Raw genomic sequence first — 18805 nt, 5'->3', positions numbered from 1 at the left:
CATGCCATGCCCCAGCTGGCCACATTCCAGGCATGGTACTGGACGATTTTTTCTCAAAGCGATTCTCTCCTGGTGATTCCCAGCTGGCCGGAATGCACAGGCCTCTTTGTGGGGACACTGAACCAAACCTCTACTGCAGCTCCTTTCAGGCATAAATTTCACTCCGGTTGCCATGGGAGACCGCACTCTCCCAGCAGAACTTTGCTGGCTCTCTCCAACATGATAAATTGGCTCCTCCTTAAGCCACTTTCCACGATCCTTATTAGACATAGCCCATGGTACAGAGACAGCCCGACTGGCTTCCTTTGCGTTGCTATGGGCAACCACTCTCATCCTCAGCCTTTGATCAGCCTCTCTCCTTGCATATAGCATGGGCTTCTCTCTGCTGGATCCCGTCTCATGCTGTGACACATTCACATCTTTCACAATAGCGGTTTTAACTGCATCAGCTTTGCCAGGGGCAACAACAGCCCTCTTCCAGTTATGGACATCCAGCGGCTTTCCCCTTGCACTGAGGGTTGGCTTCCTTTCCTCTGTAGCTTGGTTCAGTGCTGCTAAATGCCGTTTGCACCAATCCACTGCAGATTCAAATGCTGGTGGACTCTCCATAACAGCAGTCACCTGTGCACTCATTGCACCAGTGTTGCTAGGGACAACCCCAGCCCTTTTTCTCCTTGATACACTCTGATCAGGTATGTATGGGGCTCGTTTGGGTGGTAACAACCCCTCCAACCACAGAGCTCTGTCTCTCATTTCAGCAAACCTTGCCTCTTTTAGTGTCTCTTTTAAAGCAAGTTGCTTTTCTCTTAATGCAAGCTTTCCTCACCTGCACATTGCACACACTGATTGTGCTGTCTCTTGCACACAAACACAGTTCATAGCAAGAAAAAAAAAATTTGACTTTTCATTCACAGGTACACCACCTGCAACACGCAATGCCTTTTGCCTGGCTGCACTTCCACACACAGCCAATAGTTCCTGACTTGAACTTACTGTAGAGCAAGGACCCGGATTCCACCGCATTCGAACACCACTTGTAATATTTGGGGGTTATTTTAGCTTAAAGGTAGAGCTTACCAGTGAGCTGAGTCCACGCCAGATATGCCGTTTTAGGGGCTTGTAGGCCCACTTTTATTAAAGAAAGAAAAGTCCGATAACAAAATAGTTGCCCACACAGGGGTTTCAGCTTTCCACAGCAATAATGTAAGTAGAACCAAAAATACCAAGCCACCTGGCTCTCTTTAGCAGCACTGCTTCTCAGACTAATGCTGCAGCCCTCTCGGCTCTGTAACCGAGTTCCTGTACACCCAGTACCTCAGCACTCTTTAACAGCTTCTCTTTCAGCCCACAAGCTTGGACCCTCTGTCTACTCTGACAGACCGACCTGTGCAGACATGCACACTTCTTCTCCCTTACTCGCCTGGACTCCTCGGGAGGGTGGAGCCCAGAACCATGGTGTTGGCTTTGTTTTAAGCCCAAGACCCACCTGTGCAATCATCCAGCCAGACTGCTGGCTGGTCCCAAAACCCGGTCCCAGGATTGGAGATTCCGTACTACCACATTATACTCTCACTCACCTTTCCTGTAGAGTCAGAATTAGGGACTTTTATCCTTCCTTCACTCTAATTCAAGTCTATACAGATGTGGCCTTAGGATTGTTATCTCAATTTTGACACGGGGTGCATTTCCCTCCAAAAGAAGCTGCTGATTGGCATGGCAACCTATCTGCCAAAGATACACCTATTGAGGGAGAAGAAGGGGTCCCTGGTGCCACACATCCATGCAAGTATTCATTGGTAATATGACAACCTCAGCCTGGGCTCCTGTCAAACCATGCCCCCAACATGTTCAGCTCTGCCCCCAGAGCTTAGTGATGGGGATGAAGAAACCATGTGCATGGGGGATTATAAGAACACCATCTGCAGTCACTAATGAGAACTGGCAGGTGTATGTGATAAATCGTGAGGGATAGTGAGGAGAGAGGAGGGGGGAAAGGTAGTGAGAAGAAAAAAGGAAAAAAAGGAAAGCAAGGAAAACGAAGAAAGGGAATTTATACATGGAATGTAAAAATAAAAATGAATGTAAAAATAAAAATCTATATAAAAATAATAAATATAAATAAAAATGCCAAAGGTACACTACCTGGCACCTTGCTGTTCTGGCTCCTTATCAGTAGAAAGCACTAGCTTTATTCCATTATCTGCTTGCAAACCTGGAGCAAACATCATCACACTCCTAGACCCTGGTATGTACTACAACAAACATGCCAAAGAGCTTCTCTACCTAGCTGAGTTCTTTCCTTTTTACCGTGTCTCCTTTTTACATTTACCCTACTGAGTTTCCTGTTGGAACTGTTTGTTTTTTGGGTACACATGGTGAATAAGTACACTGTGGTTCCCGTTGCTCTCATCTTTGTCTCGAACACCCTCAGTCATTATGGCAACATGTTTCTTTCTCCTACCTCTCTCTGACTACTTCCACATCAAGGATAACCACTCCATACTATCACAAAACCATGATTTTACCATCCAGGTTTGGGCAAGACTATCCACATCAATACACGTATGCAGTGGCGGAATTATCAGGGTCGCAACAGTCGCAGTTGCGACTGGGCCCTGGAATTCCATCACTGTGGGGGGGCCCGGCGTGGTTGCTATCCACGGGGGTGTGAGTGGAGAGCGTGTCTGTCATTTAACAGCAGCGCAGAGACACCGGGACTGACGTTTAATTTTCCCTCGTTCTCTCTCCCAGGGAACACAAAACACACAGCTGATCTGCTCCCCCTTCGGCCCCCCCTCCCCTCCTCTCCTCTCCTGTGTTCTCCGCGGGCATTCAGGTGCGAAGCTAACAAGCTCACATTTCCCGCGGAGAACACATGAGAGGAGGGGAGGGGGGGCCGAAGGGGGAGCAGATCAGCTGTGTGTTTTGTGTTCCCTGGGATAGAGAACGAGGGAAAATTAAATGTCAGTCCCGGTGTCTCTGCACTGCTGTTAAATGACAGACACGCTCTCCACTCACAGCCGTGCTGACCCCTCTCCAGTGTGTGTAGAGACTCAGGAAGATCCCGCCGCCTATCAACATCATAGAGCTGCTGATTGTTGCCTCCCCCAGGTGCGGGGGGGGGTTACAGAGATCTGCTGGGGGCCAAGGTGCACATCGGAGTCCAGCAAGGTACAGAGAAACCTCTTTAAGGGGGGGTGACTGTCTAGGGACCCTAAAGTAAGGGGGGCTCTTTGGGGACCCTGATGTAAGGGGGGTATCTGTGGATTCTGAAGCAAGGGGGCCCTCTGTGAACCCTGATGTCCAGTACCACCGCCACCTCTCCTCCAGTACCACCACCACCACCGTGCCACCCACCTTCAGTACCACCACCACCACCCACCTCCAGGACCACCACCACCCCTCTCCAGTACCACCACGTGCCCCCCACCTTCAGTACCACCACCACCCACCTCCAGGACCACTGCCACCCCCCCTCCAGTACCACCGCCACCCCCTCTCCAGTACCACCACCATGCCACCCACCTCCAGTACCACCGCCACCCCTCTCGTACCATCGCCACCCTCCTCCAGTACCACCACCCACCCTCCAGTACCACCGCCACCCACCTCCGGTACCACCGCCACCCCTCTCCAGGACCGCCACCCCCCTTCAGTACCACCACCGCCACCCACCTCCAGTACCACCACAACCCACCTCCAGTACCACCGCCACCCCCTCTCCAGTATCACCACCATGCCACCCACCTCCAGTACCACCACCACCCCTCTCCAGGACCACCATGCCTCTCCAGTACCATCGCCACCCTCCTCGAGTACCACCACCCACCCTCCAGTACCACCGCCACCCACCTCCGATACCACCGCCACCCCTCTCCAGGACCGCTACCCCCCTTCAGTACCACCACCACCACCCACCTCCAGTACCACCGCCACCCCTCTCCAGGACCACCATCCCCCTCCAGTACCACCGCCACCCCTCTCCAGGACCACTATCCCCCTCCAGTACCACCACCGCCACCCACCTCCAGTGCCACCACCACCCACCTCCAGTACCACCGCCACCACCTCCAGTACCACTGCCACCCCTCTCCAGGACCACCATCCCCCTCCAGTACCACCACTGCCACCCAGCTCCAGGACCACCACCCCTCTCCAGGACCACCATCCCCCTCCAGTACCACCGCCACCCCCCTCCAGTACCACCACTGCACTGGTGACACAGGTTTCACTCGGGCTGCACAGAAATGTTTTACTTTGTTCTACAGTGGAAAAAAATATAGTATCAAAATCATGCTTTTCGGGGGGGGGCCTTCCTGATTTCTTGCATCGGGGCCCTGTGGTTTCTAGTTACGCCTCTGCACTTATGCAAGTTTCATAGTGCTTAAGTTTCTATTGCTCCATCATCCTAAATCAGGGACTGAATCATCCTGTTAAAAGGTGTTCTATGTTGGCTGCAGCTTGTAAACAAGCTATGGATATACGGCACTTGTACTACGTACAAGAAACCCACTTCAATCTTCAAGCTACTTCTCAGTGTACCCATAAGGCCTACCCACATATGTTTCTAGCTTCTGCTCCTGAAAAGAAAAGGTCGATCCTTCTAGCTGTCCGAAACTTGCTTTCCTTTGATTTTAAGGAGTGTATTACGGTTTCAGATGCTCGATTCATCATCCTATTTTGTTATATCAACTCTAAACCATTTACACTGGTAAATGTTTATGTTCCTAGCATCCATCGAAAGTGGATCCTCAAGAAAATTTCATAATGCATTCCCAGATCCTTTTGTAACGCCCATTAGACCTTTTTTGTATTTAATGTAAATCATTGCTGGGGAGTGTTTGGCAGAGCAGAGACCAGAACACATAGCCCTGTGGCTGGGACCGATCTACTGAATCTGGTCAAATGAGTCACTGACTGATGGGGAAGTCTGGTGGTTTGAGCATTAGCTCTTTCACCCTGAGCCATTGTAAAGCGCTATTGATCTCTGTTTCTAAGATACAGAGGCTTTGCTTCTTTGGGGAAACACAAGCACTGGAATTACTTGTTCAGCATAGGAACACCTGGCACATGTTTAAGAGCACTTGGATGGACTTTATATTATTGAAATTAATTACCGTATATACTCGAGTATAGGCCGACCCGAATATAAGCCGAGGCCCCCAATTTACCCCCAAAAAAACTGGCAAACTTATTGACTCGTGTATAAGCCGAGGGTAAGACATGCCTGTCCATCCCTGTGTGTGTGTCCGTCCATCCCTGTGTGTCCGTCCATCCCTGTGTGTCCGTCCATCCCTGTGTGTCCGTCCATCCATCCCTGTGTGTGTGTGTGTGTCCATCCATCCATCCATCCCTGTGTGTGTGTGTCTCCATCCATCCATCCATCCATCCCTGTGTGTGTGTGTCTCCATCCATCCATCCATCCCTGTGTGTGTGTGTATCCATCCGTGTGTGTGTGTGTGTGTGTGTGTGTGTGTGTGTCCAGCCTACCTGTGTCCCGAGCCTTTGTCCCGAGCCTCCGTCCCGTGCCTTGCCTCCTTGCCTCCGTGCCTCGCCGCCGTGCCTTGCCTCCGTCCCGTCCCGTCCCGTGCCGTGCCTTGCCTTGCCTCCGTCCCGTGCCCTCTTCGTCGGCGCCTCGGCGGCCATTGTAAAATTCAAAAGCTGCGCCGCCGCCTTCGCCTGTGATAGGCGAAACACTGAATTTCCCAGCAGCCTGTGTTCCGCCTATCACGTACATCGTATCATCCTCGTCCGTAGTACGAGGATGATACGATGTCCGTGATAGGCGGAACACAGGCTGCTGGGAAATTCAGTGTTCCGCCTATCACAGGCGAAGGCGGAGCCGGAGGCGCGGCTTTTGAATTATAGAATGGCCGCTGTCTGTCTGCTCGACACGCTGATCGAGCGGGCAGACAGCGATGACTCGAGTATAAGCCGAGGGGGGCACTTTCAGCCTCAAAAAAGAGGCTGAAAATCTCGGCTTATACTCGAGTATATACGGTATAATAGGAATCCTGAATTTAATAAAATAATTTATTGATGCTTATTTAGCAAATTTCTGTCATATGCCATATTGTAGACTTTTGCGTATTTTGCACATTAATATTTTGTGCATGTTTTGCATTATGTCAAGATATATTTAATTATTCCATATTGCCTAATTGGCACATATTTGCTTTTTGCATTTTATACTTGACAGGTTGATGCTCATCTCGCATGTCACCACTTTTGATTTTGCTTAGCAAGTCATTTACATTGTCACCTAGGAAATGTGTGTGTGCCACTCAGGCTCGGGGATAAGGGGTACAGTGCCCTGGCAAAAGTATTCACCCCCTTGGCTTTTCACCTATTTTGTTACATTACAGTCTTCAGTTCAATGTTTTTTTAAATCTGAATTATGTGTGATGGATCAGAACACAATAGCCTAAGTTGGTGAAGTAAAATTAGAAAAATATATACATAAAACTATTTTTCAGAAATCAAAAAATTATAATTGGCATATGCGTAAGTATTCACCCCCTTTGTTAGGAAGCCCATAAAAAGTTCTGGTGCAACCAATTACCATCAGAAGTCACATAATTAGTGAAATGATGTCCACCTGTGTACAATCTAAGTGTCACATGATCTGTCATTACATATACATACCTTTTTGAAATGCCCCAGAGGTTGCAACACCTAAGCAAGAGGCACCACTAACCAAACACTGCCATGGCGATCCAAGGAAATCTCCAAACAATTAAAGGACAATGTTGTTGAGATGTATAGGCAGGGCAGGACTTAGGGTGGTGGGGACCCCTGGGCTTGAGTCATTTTCTGGCCCTACCTTCGATACATTACCGTATTTATCGGCGTATAACACACTTCGGCGTATAACACGCACCCCAAATTTAAGAGGGAATTTTAAAGAAAAAAACTTTTAGGAGGGAAGTTTAAGGAAAAAAATTAAATTTAAATGCCCATCAATGCAGCCTTATCAGTGTCCATCTGCAGCCTTGTCCATCCATCTGCAGTCTTGTCCAGTGTCATTTGCAGCCTTGTCATTACAGTCTTGAAGTTTAAAAATGGTGCCGCCAAGATACAGAGTCCTGTGTATCTCAACGGCTCTTGGGTCCTCTCGGCGGCTTTTGGGTCCTCCCGGTGGCTCTCGGGCCCTCTTTCGGGTCCTCCCGGTGGCTCTCGGATCCTCCCAGCGGCTCTCCGGTTTTCTCTTGGCGGCTCTCGGCCCTCTCGGGTCCTGTCGGCGGCTCTCAGGCCCTCTCATGTCCTCTCGGCGGCTCTCATGTCCTCTCTGCGGCTCTCGGGTCCTCTTGTGTCCTCTCGGTGGCTCTCGGGCCCTCTCATGTCCTCTCGGTGGCTCTCAGGCCCTCTCGTGTCCTCTTGGGGGCTCTCAGGCCCTCTCGTGTCCTCTTGGCGGCTCTCGGGTCCTCTCGCTGGCTCTCGGGTCCTCTCGACGGCTCTCGGGCCCTCTCATGTCCTCTCGCCGGCTCTCGGGTCCTCTCGCCGGCTCCTCTCACAGTCCCGAGTGGAAGCTGAGATTAACCGAGTGTACTCGGCTCGGCTCATAGTGTTATGTCCATCATAGGACTGGACTGGGCGTGACTGTGAGCGAAGCCGAGCCGAGTATACTCGGCTATGCATCTCGGCAGGGCCCCCTATTGGCCGGGGCCCATGGGCTTGAGCCCAGTCAAGCCCAATGGTAAGTCCGGCCCTGTGTATAGGGTTAGGTTATAAAAAAAATCCAAATCTTTGATGATCCCTAGGAGCACTATCAAATCTATCATAACCAAATGGAAAGAACATGGCACAACAGCAAACCTGCCAAGAGATGGCCACACACCAAAACTCACGGACTGGGCAAGGAGGGCATTAATCAGAAAGGCATCACAGAGACCTAAGGTAACCCTAGAGGAGCTGCAGAGTTCCACAGCAGAGACTGGATTATCTATACATAGGATGACAATGAGCTGTAGGTTCCATAGAGCTGGGCTTTATGGCAGCATGGCCAGAAGAAAGCCACTACTTTCAGCAAAAAACAAAATGGCACGTTTTGAATTTGCGAAAAAGCATGTGGGAGACTCCCAAAATGTATGGAGGAAGGTGCTCTAGGCTGATGAGACTAAAATTGAACTTTCTGGCCATCAAAGAAAATGCTATGTCTGGCGCAAATCCAACACAACGGTACTGGGAAACTGATCGGGGTTGAAGGAAAGATGGATGGTGCTAAATACAGGGATATTCTTGAGCAAAACCTGTACCATTCTGTGTGTGATTTGAGGCTAGGACGGAGGTTCACCTTCCAGCAGGACAATGACCCCAAACAGACTGCTAAAGCAACACTTAAGTGGTTTAAGGGGAAACATGTAAATGTGTTGGAATGGCCTAGTCAAAGGCCAGACCTCAATTCAATAGAAAATCTTGGGTCAGACATAAAGATTGCTGTTCACAAGCACAAGCCATCCAACTTGAAGGAGCTGGAGCGGTTTTGCAAGGTGGAATGGGCAAAACTCCCAGTGGTTAGATGTGGCAAGCTCATGGAGACTTATCCAAAGCGACTTGGAGCTGTGATAGCCACAAAAGGTGGCTCTACAAAGTATTGACTTTAGGGGGGTGAATAGTTATGCACATTGATTTTTCAGTTATTTTGTCCTATTTTTTGTTTCTCTTCACAATAAAAAAAAATCTTCAAAGTTGTTGTCATGTTCTGTAAATGAAATGATGCAAAGCCTCAAACAATCCATGGTAATTCCAGGTTGTGAGGCAACAAAACGAAAAATTGCCAAGGGGGTGAATACTTTTGCAAGGCACTGTATGTATTCAATGCTTCTGCAGCTGCTGTTAGTGTGCTGACAGGAGATGGAACCCATCCTGGCCCCTGTAAGGCTTCATAGAACAATGGGGTGGCCCCTAAAGTTGCACATATAGAGTGGCCACCTCAGCCTGGGCTCCAGCCAGTCCACACCCCAAATGCATTTCACTCTGCCGCCCGGAGCTTAGTCATAGGGATCCCCAATGTTCTCTGAATTCATTTACATTATTGGTCACTTATTGGTTTTGGTATGGTAGGCCTTTTAAAGGGATAGCATACTTTTTATGTTTCTTTAAATTTCTTTGAGAATCCAGTATTCAAATGCAGCAGTCTGGTATCAATTATTTTCCAGCGCAAGTTTGTCTTTATTATATTTTATCTCTCTTATTCAAGGGTTTGATAGGGGTTTGATAACCAGATCTTCATGCTGAATCAACTAAAGCATTGTTAATTGCATTTTATAAGTTTATCCAATCTCCTTTTGTTTTTTCCAAACTCTTCAAAATCATTCAGGACTTATTGAACAAAACACGAGAGATTGGAATTGGTCTATCGGAAGTGAAAGATTTTTGCTTATAAAATAGGATAGGATAATAAGATTAGGATCTATTGCAACATTACAGGCGCCTCTAAGTGTAGAGTGTAAACATAGTTTAATCTAATCACTAAAATTGACTCACTTGTAATTAAAACAGGCACATCTTATTGCTCAGGCATGTGGAGGGTCAGCTCGCACTGAAGGGGCTTGCACTGAAGTTGTCACCACCACTACTGCTGCTTTATTGGCTGGCTGGATGTAGGAGAGATGGGGAAGAGCCAGAAGCAAAGGTTGGGATACACGCTCAACCACTGCGCCGAGCATGATGACATCAACTGACATGCTTACAACGCGTTTCAGAGCATGTGCACTTGGAAGCTTCTCAAGAGCTTGATAAACGAGCGTGCACTACCCTTCATTTTCGGGCCTCAATAAATTAGATAGGTCGTCAATACATCAGGATTGATTTTTAGATATACAGTATATACCATAATTTATGGACTTTTCCTACAGAAAAATAATATAAACTGATTTGGGTTAATTTCACCAAAAAATGTAGCAGAATACATTTTAGCCTAAGTGTACGAAGAAAGCTTATTTATTTGCAAAATTGTATAACAGAAACAAAAAAACACACATTTTTTTTCAATATTTTAAGCCTTTTTTCATTTTGTTTAGCAAAGAACCCAGTGGTGAGATTAAATACCATCATGCAAAGCGTGGCAGCGCTAAAAGTTGAAAATTGTCCTGGGCAGGAAGGGAGTAAAAGTGTCTGGTATTGAAGCGGTTAAAAAAGATGGAAAAAAAAACTAAATGTATGCTCTCAAAATATAGTGTCAGTGATTAGTGGGTACTATGAGGGGGAAGTGTTTGAAACAGATAAATTGATTGATGAGTTAATGACCATGCAGCTTTTAAATATAAAAGTGGCTAGCATGGATGCATATGCAGTTCAAGCAATGAGGTTAATCTGATGAGAAAACAAAATGTATACATTCATGCATTATTTTATCATTATATCATGTTAAACAAAGACCTCATATAACAGATCATGATAGATTATTCAGCATAACATATCTGCACTTTGTGCTTTATGTTTTTGCAAGTCACATTATTTATTGTTTAGTGTTATCTGCTGTTCTTTTACCTTTTTTGTACCGCTAATCACATTTTGAATATATTTTAAAAACTCGCTGTTTTAAGCCAACCATGTATCCCATTACATTATACTACTACTAGCTAAATAATAAGTGCTTTCATTTGATTTGATGATTGATGTTAACATGATTAGTGATGGACGAACGTTTCGCCCGGCGGTCGTTTCGCGGCGAATTTCCGACATTCGCGGTCCGCACGTTCGAACGCCTTTTTCCGTCGTTCGCCGCGGCGGACTTACGTGTTTAATGTATACAAGAACTTTAACCTTTGGTGACACGTTTATCATGTGATACAGGACAGCCAATTGAGACATGACAGCACATGGACACTTGGACATTCCCCCTAACCTATAAATACACCCGATCCGGTGGCCATTTTACATTCTTTCTTCTGTTACGATAGGGACAGGTTCCTGTGTGGAGTAGGGAGAGATAAACCACTAGCTATTTGGTACACAAAAGTTCTTTTCAGGACTGGTATAGGTGTTAGGTGTTGATAGGTTTGCTGTGCTGCTGATTCTTGCAGCAGCCTGAGTGTCTTTTGTTAGTTTAGAGAAAGGGAAAGGACGGTGTATGCTACAGGGACAGCCAGATTAGTCTTTCATCATCATCATCATCATCATCATCATTAGCTGTTACTATCAAGGTCCACAAAAGAGCTGTTCCAGTAACCACTAATCGTTCTCTTTTTTTGCCAATTTGTATAGGGACAGGAAGGAAGCAGTGTTGTCAGGCAGTGAGGGTAATTTTAAAGACTTGCTGTTATTATTAGTTCCACAAAGGTTCTTTTCAGGACTGGTATCAGTGGTACAGTAATAGGCTTGTACATGTATAATATTCTTTCTTCCAAATATAGAAAGGATATTATACTTGACTGCTGCCCTTCTGCTGCAGTCTGCTAAACATTCACAACTCACTTGTTCCACAAAAGTTCTTATAAGGACTGGTAACTTGGTATAGGGTGCTACGGTACATAGGCTTGAGTGCGGTACAGTCTGCTGTTCTGTAAGGACCGCTATCGGTCCACAATAGATAGGGTTGACGTGCACCACTGCTGACCGCTGCCCTATACTGCAGCAGTCCTTCAGCGGTATAGGGACTGACGTACAGTCTGCTAATCACTAACACACAACCTGCTTGTTCCACAAAAGTTCTTATAAGGACTGGTAACTTGGTATAGGGTGCTACGGTACATAGGCTTGAGTGCGGTACAGTCTGCTGTTCTGTAAGGACCGCTATCGGTCCACAATAGATAGGGTTGACGTGCACCACTGCTGACCGCTGCCCTATACTGCAGCAGTCCTTCAGCGGTATAGGGACTGACGTACAGTCTGCTAAACACTAATACACAACCTGCTTGGTCCACAAAAGTTCTTATAAGGACTGGTAACTTGGTATAGGGTGCTACGGTACATAGGCTTGAGTGCAGTACAGTCTGCTGTTCTGTAAGGACCGCTATAGGTCCACAATAGATAGGGTTGACGTGCACCACTGCTGACCGCTCACCTATACTGCAGCAGTCCTTCAGCGGTATAGGGACTGACGTACAGTCTGCTAATCACTAACACACAACCTGCTTGTTCCACAAAAGTTCTTATAAGGACTGGTAACTTGGTATAGGGTGCTACGGTACATAGGCTTGAGTGCGGTACAGTCTGCTGTTCTGTAAGGACCGCTATCGGTCCACAATAGATAGGGTTGACGTGCACCACTGCTGACCGCTGCCCTATACTGCAGCAGTCCTTCAGCGGTATAGGGACTGACGTACAGTCTGCTAAACACTAATACACAACCTGCTTGCTCCACAAAAGTTCTTATAAGGACTGGTAACTTGGTATAGGGTGCTACGGTACATAGGCTTGAGTGCGGTACAGTCTGCTGTTCTGTAAGGACCGCTATCGGTCCACAATAGATAGGGTTGACGTGCACCACTGCTGACTGCTGCCCTATACTGCAGCAGTCCTTCATCGGTATAGGGACTAAGAGTTTTGTCACAGGGTCATTTAAAAAATGACAGGCAGAGGAAGAGGCAGGCCCTTCCGCAGGGGTGGTAGGGGTAGGGCAGGAGCAACAGGCTTGAGCCAAAGTGGGAAGTTGCAGAAGGTGCGTTCAATTACTTTAAAGGATGCACCAGACTTGGTTGAGTGGCTCGCTCAGCCTTACTCTTCTGCACCCTCCTCATCCTCTCGATCTGCACCCTCTTCTTCACTCTCTGCTATGTGCACCCCCAAAGACACTACCACCAACAACACGACCACCACCACCACCACCACATACCTTCCGCTTGAGTCACTGGAATTATTTTCCGATCCATATCAAGAGGACATTTCTGATGCGCAGCCACTCTTGGTATTGGATCAGGAAGAGGAGGTAGCAACAAGCGCTACTCAGCAGTCTGACGACAGTACCCAGATCAGCCCAAGGAGGAGGTTGGTCCCCGGTGTTGCTGCCTACTCCGAGATCTCTACTTATAGCGGTGGGGAAGGTGACGTTGATGATGACGTGTCTAGTGATGTCACGTGGGTGCCCACAAGAGAGGAAGAGGAGGGGAGTTCAGAGGGAGATATGGACCAGCAGATAGGGAGGAGAAGCAGGAATAACTTACATTGCACAGGAGGGACAAAGCAGACTGCAAATGTATCAGGAGCGAGTCATCGACCATGTACGGTCACATCTGGCGCTCCCAGGACACCGGCACATGGCTCCGCAGTGTGGGCTTTTTTTAACGTGTCCGCTGCTGACAATAGCGTTGCCATCTGCAATCTTTGCAGTCAACGCGTTAGTCGCGGTAAGCCCAATACTCACCTAGGGACGACCGCCTTAAGAAGGCACATGAGCAGCCATCACCGAGCCCAGTGGGAGCAACGGAACACACAAAGCCACACTGCAGGCTCTCACCGTCCAGCCTCGTCTTCTACTTCTCCTTCTCCTCTCTCCTCACAATTGTCCTCCACTCCACCTTCCATCACGCCAAGCTCACATTTTTCTGCAAAAAGGCAGGCTTCCGTGGGCCTAATGTTTGAGCGTAAAAAAATGATGACGCCGGATAACCCTCTTGCCCAACGGTTGGCGGCTGGCTTGTCAGAACTCATAGCCCGCCAACTACTGCCATATAAACTGGTGGACTCGGAGGCCTTTCGCAAATTTGTGGCCATTGGAACACCACAATGGAAGGTCCCAGGAAGGAAGTATTTCTCAGAGAAGGGCATCCCAGAGCTATATGGCCATGTTCAGCGGCAAGTGAATGTATCTCTGGCACACAGTGTCGGTGCCAAGATACATCTGACCACAGACACGTGGTCTAGCAAACACGGGCAGGGAAGGTATATCAGTTTTACTGCCCACTGGGTGAACCTTCTGACGGCCGTCAAGCATGTAACCCGTGGCACCCGTGTAGATTTGGTTTTACCGCCACGGATTGCATGCAGGCCTGACTCTTCTTCTCCTCCTCCTACTCCATCCTCCTCCCTCTCCTCCTCAGCTGCCTCCTCCTTTTCCGCTGCTAGCGTCTCTTCCGCTGCACCGCCCAAGCTCCCCAGAACCTATTCCACATGCCAGGTGAGACGTTGCCATGCCGTGCTGCGTCTGTTGTGCCTGGAAGCAAAGAGCCACACTGGCCCGGCACTCCTTTCAGCTTTGCGTTCACAGGCAGATGAGTGGCTAACACCGCTCAATTTGACAGTTGGTAAAGTGGTGTGTGACAACGGTGCCAATCTGCTTAGCGCATTGAAACAGGGCAAAATCACGCACGTGCCGTGCATGGCACACGTCTTAAACTTGGTCGTGCAGCGATTCCTTGTCAAATACCCTGGGGTCCAGGACATCTTGCGGCAGGCAAGGAAAATCTCGGCCCATTTCAGAAGATCTTACACGGCCATGGCTCGCCTTGCTGACATTCAGCGGCGACACCATCTGCCGGTCAGACGTCTTATTTGCGATTGCCCGACGCGATGGAACTCAACCTTCTATATGCTTGATAGGCTGCTCCAGCAGAAACGTGCAGTTAACGTCTACCTGTATGAACTCTGCGAAAGAAACGGTTCTGGGGAGCTGGGTTTTTTTTCACCGCGCCAGTGGCTGCTCATGCGCGACACATGCAGACTTCTGCGGCCATTTGAGGAGATCACCAAACTGGTCAGTCGCAGCCATGGCGCCATCAGTGACATGGTACCTTATGCCTTCTTTCTGGAGCGTGCATTGCGTCGTGTCATTGATCAGGCTGTGGAGGAGCAGGAGCGGGAAGATGAGGAAGTCGCAATGCTGGATGAATTCCCAGGGGGGGCTACTCTATCTGAGACAAGTCAACAACAGGAGTCTGATGAGGAGTCAGAGGAGGATGGTGCCGGGGCGGATGAGCAGGAGCAAGAAGAGCATGCTTTAAACCTTTCTGGGATCCCTGTTGTGCGAGGATGGGGAGAGGAGAATGAAGAGGACGACATTATCCTGGATGATGAGCAGGAGCCAGGCCACCACACCGCTTCCACTTTAGTGCAAATGGGGGCCTTCATGCTCCAGTGTTTTAATAGGGACCCCCGTATAAAAAGCATGAGGGTCAAGGACCAGTACTGGGTGGCAACGTACTTAGACCCCCGGTACAAACACAAAATGGCGGAAATGTTACCGCCGTCGCAGAGGGCTGTCAGAATGCAGCACTTCCAGGCCTTGCTTCGAGAAATGCTGCATTCTGCTTTTGCGTGCGCTGGCAGAGGAGCAATTCCCACTCCCAGAGAAGGATTTGCGGGTACCAATCCAACAGCGCCTGCAAGAAGAGGCCGGTTTGAAGATGTGTTGGTGACTTCGGATATGAGGTCATTCTTTCAGCCGACCCATCGACAGGTGTCATCCGGATCCAGCATCAGGGAACGCCTAGACCGTCAGGTGTCCGACTACATTGGGTTAACGGCCGATGTGGACGCTCTGAGGAGTGATGAACCCCTAGACTACTGGGTGGGCAGGCTTGACCTCTGGCCAGAGCTTGCCCAATTTGCAATCGAACTGTTGGCTTGCCCCTCATCCAGTGTCCTGTCCGAAAGGACGTTCAGCGCAGCAGGGGGGATTGTGACCGATAAGCGTACTCGCCTAGCTCACGACAGTGTTAACTACCTCACATTTCTAAAAATGAATGAGGCATGGATCTCGGAGGAATTCAACACATGTGACCAGTAGACCATGTATATGTCTATAAACTATTTTTTTAATCAAGCACACAGACCTTCTTAATTCATTTGGCTCACTTCCTTGACCCAAAAAAGCACACCGTACTATATGCCCCTACCCTCCTCTTTGAAGAGGTTGAGCGGTGTCATATTTCTACTGGGGCTGCTTATGATATCCCTGTGCTGTGCTGACTTCCTCCTGGGGGTTCTTATTATGAAGGGATCACACTATCCCTGTGCTGTGCTGACTTCCTCCTGGGGGTTCTTATTATGAGGGGATCACACCATCCCTGTGCTGTGCTGACTTCCTCCTGGGGCTGCTTACGGTGCTGCTGTCAGTGCTGTATGTCACGGTGCTGCTGTCAGCGCTGTATGTCACGGTGCTGCTGTCAGCGCTGTATGTCACGGTGCTGCTGTCAGCGCTGTATGTCACGGTGCTGCTGTCAGCGCTGTATGTCACGGTGCTGCTGTCAGCGCTGTATGTCACGGTGCTGCTGTCAGCGCTGTATGTCACGGTGCTGCTGTCAGCGCTGTATGTCACGGTGCTGCTGTCAGCGCTGTATGTCACGGTGCTGCTGTCAGTGCTCTGTATTACGGTGCTGCTGTCAGATGCCTCTATCACGGTGCATGTGTCATTCCGGTATGTCACGCTGCTGGTGATCATCTCCTGCACCCTCTTCTTTGCCTACCCTGGTCCCTGACCTTCCCTCTCCTCCATTGCCTTCATTAGCTCCATAGTCCTGAATTGTTAGAACAATTTCCCAAATAAAATAAAAATGCTTGTAGTTATCGATCCCAAATTCACCTCATACATGTATTATGTCATTGTCCAGATGGTGGGACTACGTTTTACCCCCTAATAATTACCACGTGGCCGCAAATTCGACATGAAGGTTTGCAAAGTTCGCCTCCCATTGAAGTCAATGGGGCCCGCGGCGAACGTTCGGTTTCGCGAACGTTTGGGTCCGTTCGCATTTCGCTTTCGCGAAACGTCCCGTCGGAAGTTCGTCCATCACTAAACATGATGTCACCTTATTTAGTAAGCTCATTTATTTTGAAAAGTGAAAATTAGGTTAACGAAGTGAATGCAAACAAAAGTACATAAACATAGGGCTTTTCTGTACCATTACAGTACAAACAATATATCATACAAGTCATATATGTATTATATATCAGTAAAAAATATACCTAAAATCAACAAGGCGGACATATATATCCATATCACATGAAATGGGCAACAATTCATTCTCTGTAAATTGCCCTTGATTGCAGTAAATAACATTACATACACTTTTCAATACATGAAAGTCCAAAGTTATTTAACCCTTTCACTGCCAGGCCTTGTGCTCCATTTTTACCCTCAGGTGGCTAGACCATTTTTTTCCTTTGCTCTTTTATGTTTCACTTCTAGCTTTCAAAGTTTGTATAAGACCCCCCAAATCATATATTTTCTGAAATCACAGAAGAATAAAAAGAAGGTGCGACTAAAATCATGATTAGCAAATAAACAGCAAATTTTGCAAAATTCCTACTAAAAATAAAAGCTTAACCTGTATTGAGTTAATAAATAACAAATATTTGTAATTTTTACATTGCACCTTTTTGCAAAATGGTGAAAATCAAACATATGCAATAATGTAAATATCCAAATTTCTCCAAAAATCGGAAGGTTTTAATTTTTCCCTTACAGCTTTAAGAATTTGTGAAAGACCCCCAAAATCATATATTTTCTGAAGGCATATGACATCTAGAATAAAAGGAAGGTGCTACTGAATTTTTAGACTCCACAGTATTTGTGCAAATGTTTATGAAACCAATATATTCACAAAAAATACACTAAAACAATTATTAGTAGATAAAAACACAGCAAAATTTACTAAAAGCCTGCTAAATCCCTACTAATTATAAAATCTTAACCTGTATGAAGTTAATAAATAACAAAACATTTTAATTTTACATTGGGTCTTTTTGCAAAATGGTGAAAATCGAACTACGCAAACATTTAAATATCCACATTTCTCTAACAATATGAAGGTTTTAATTTTTCCCTTACAGCTTTCAGAATTTAGGAAAGACCCCCAAAGCCATATATTTTCTGAAAGCATCTAGAATAAAAAGAAGGTGCTACTGATTTTTTATTTGCACAAATGTTTATCAAACCAATATATTTGCAAAAATACACTTTTATTAGCAGATAAAAACACAGCTAATTTTACAAAATTCCTGCTAAAGCCCTACTAAATATAAAAGCTTAACCTGTATAGAGTTAATAAATAGCAAAAAAATATTTTTACATTGTGTCTTTTTGCAAAAATGTGAAAATTGAACGAACCCAAAAATTTCTCTAAATATCTGTAGGTTTTCATTTTTCACTTACAGCTTTCAGAATTAGTAAAAGATCTCCCAAACCATATATTTTCTGAAAGCACATGGCCAGTAGAATAAAAAGAAGGTGCTACTGATGTTTAAGGCAGCCCGTATTTGCGCAAATGTTTATCAAATCAATATTTTCACAAAAAATACACTAAAATCATTAACCGGTTCCCGACCACCGCACGACGATGTACGTCGACAGAATGGCACGGGCAGGCATATTGGCGTACAGGTAAGTCCAATCTTTAATGCCGCCCTGCCATCGGGAGTGCACCGCTGGTGGCGCGCTCCCACGCTGGTCGGGACCCCCGTGAGTCCAGTCGCGGGACCCGCGGACTCGATCACCGCGGGCATACCAGCGATCGTCTCACGGGACGGCTAAATGGAGGAAATGCCGTGTAAACAGCATTTCTCCATTCTGCCTAGCAACTAGTGACGCTGATCTCTGCTCCATGTGATTGGAGCAGAGATCAGTGTTCACTAAATGAAAGCCCAGCCCCCCCACAGTTAGTAACTCACCCCTAGGAACACTTAACCCCTACACTGCCACCCACTGGTTAACCCCTTCACTGCCAGTGTCATTTACACAGGAATCACTGCATTTATATAGCAGTGATTACTGTATAAATGACAATGGTCCCAAAAATGTGTCAAAAATGTCCGATGGGTCCCCCCACAATGTCGCAGTCACAATAAAAATCGCTGATCGCCACCATTACTAGTAAAAAAAAAAAATAATAAAAAATTATTAATAAAAATGCTATAAAACTATCCT

The sequence above is a fragment of the Lithobates pipiens genome, unplaced genomic scaffold (genome assembly GCF_037356315.1).
Source record: "Lithobates pipiens isolate NorthernLeopardFrog02 unplaced genomic scaffold, aLitPip1_a1.2 Scaffold_16, whole genome shotgun sequence".
NCBI lineage: Eukaryota > Metazoa > Chordata > Amphibia > Anura > Ranidae > Lithobates > Lithobates pipiens.
This window is presented reverse-complemented; position numbering follows the sequence as displayed.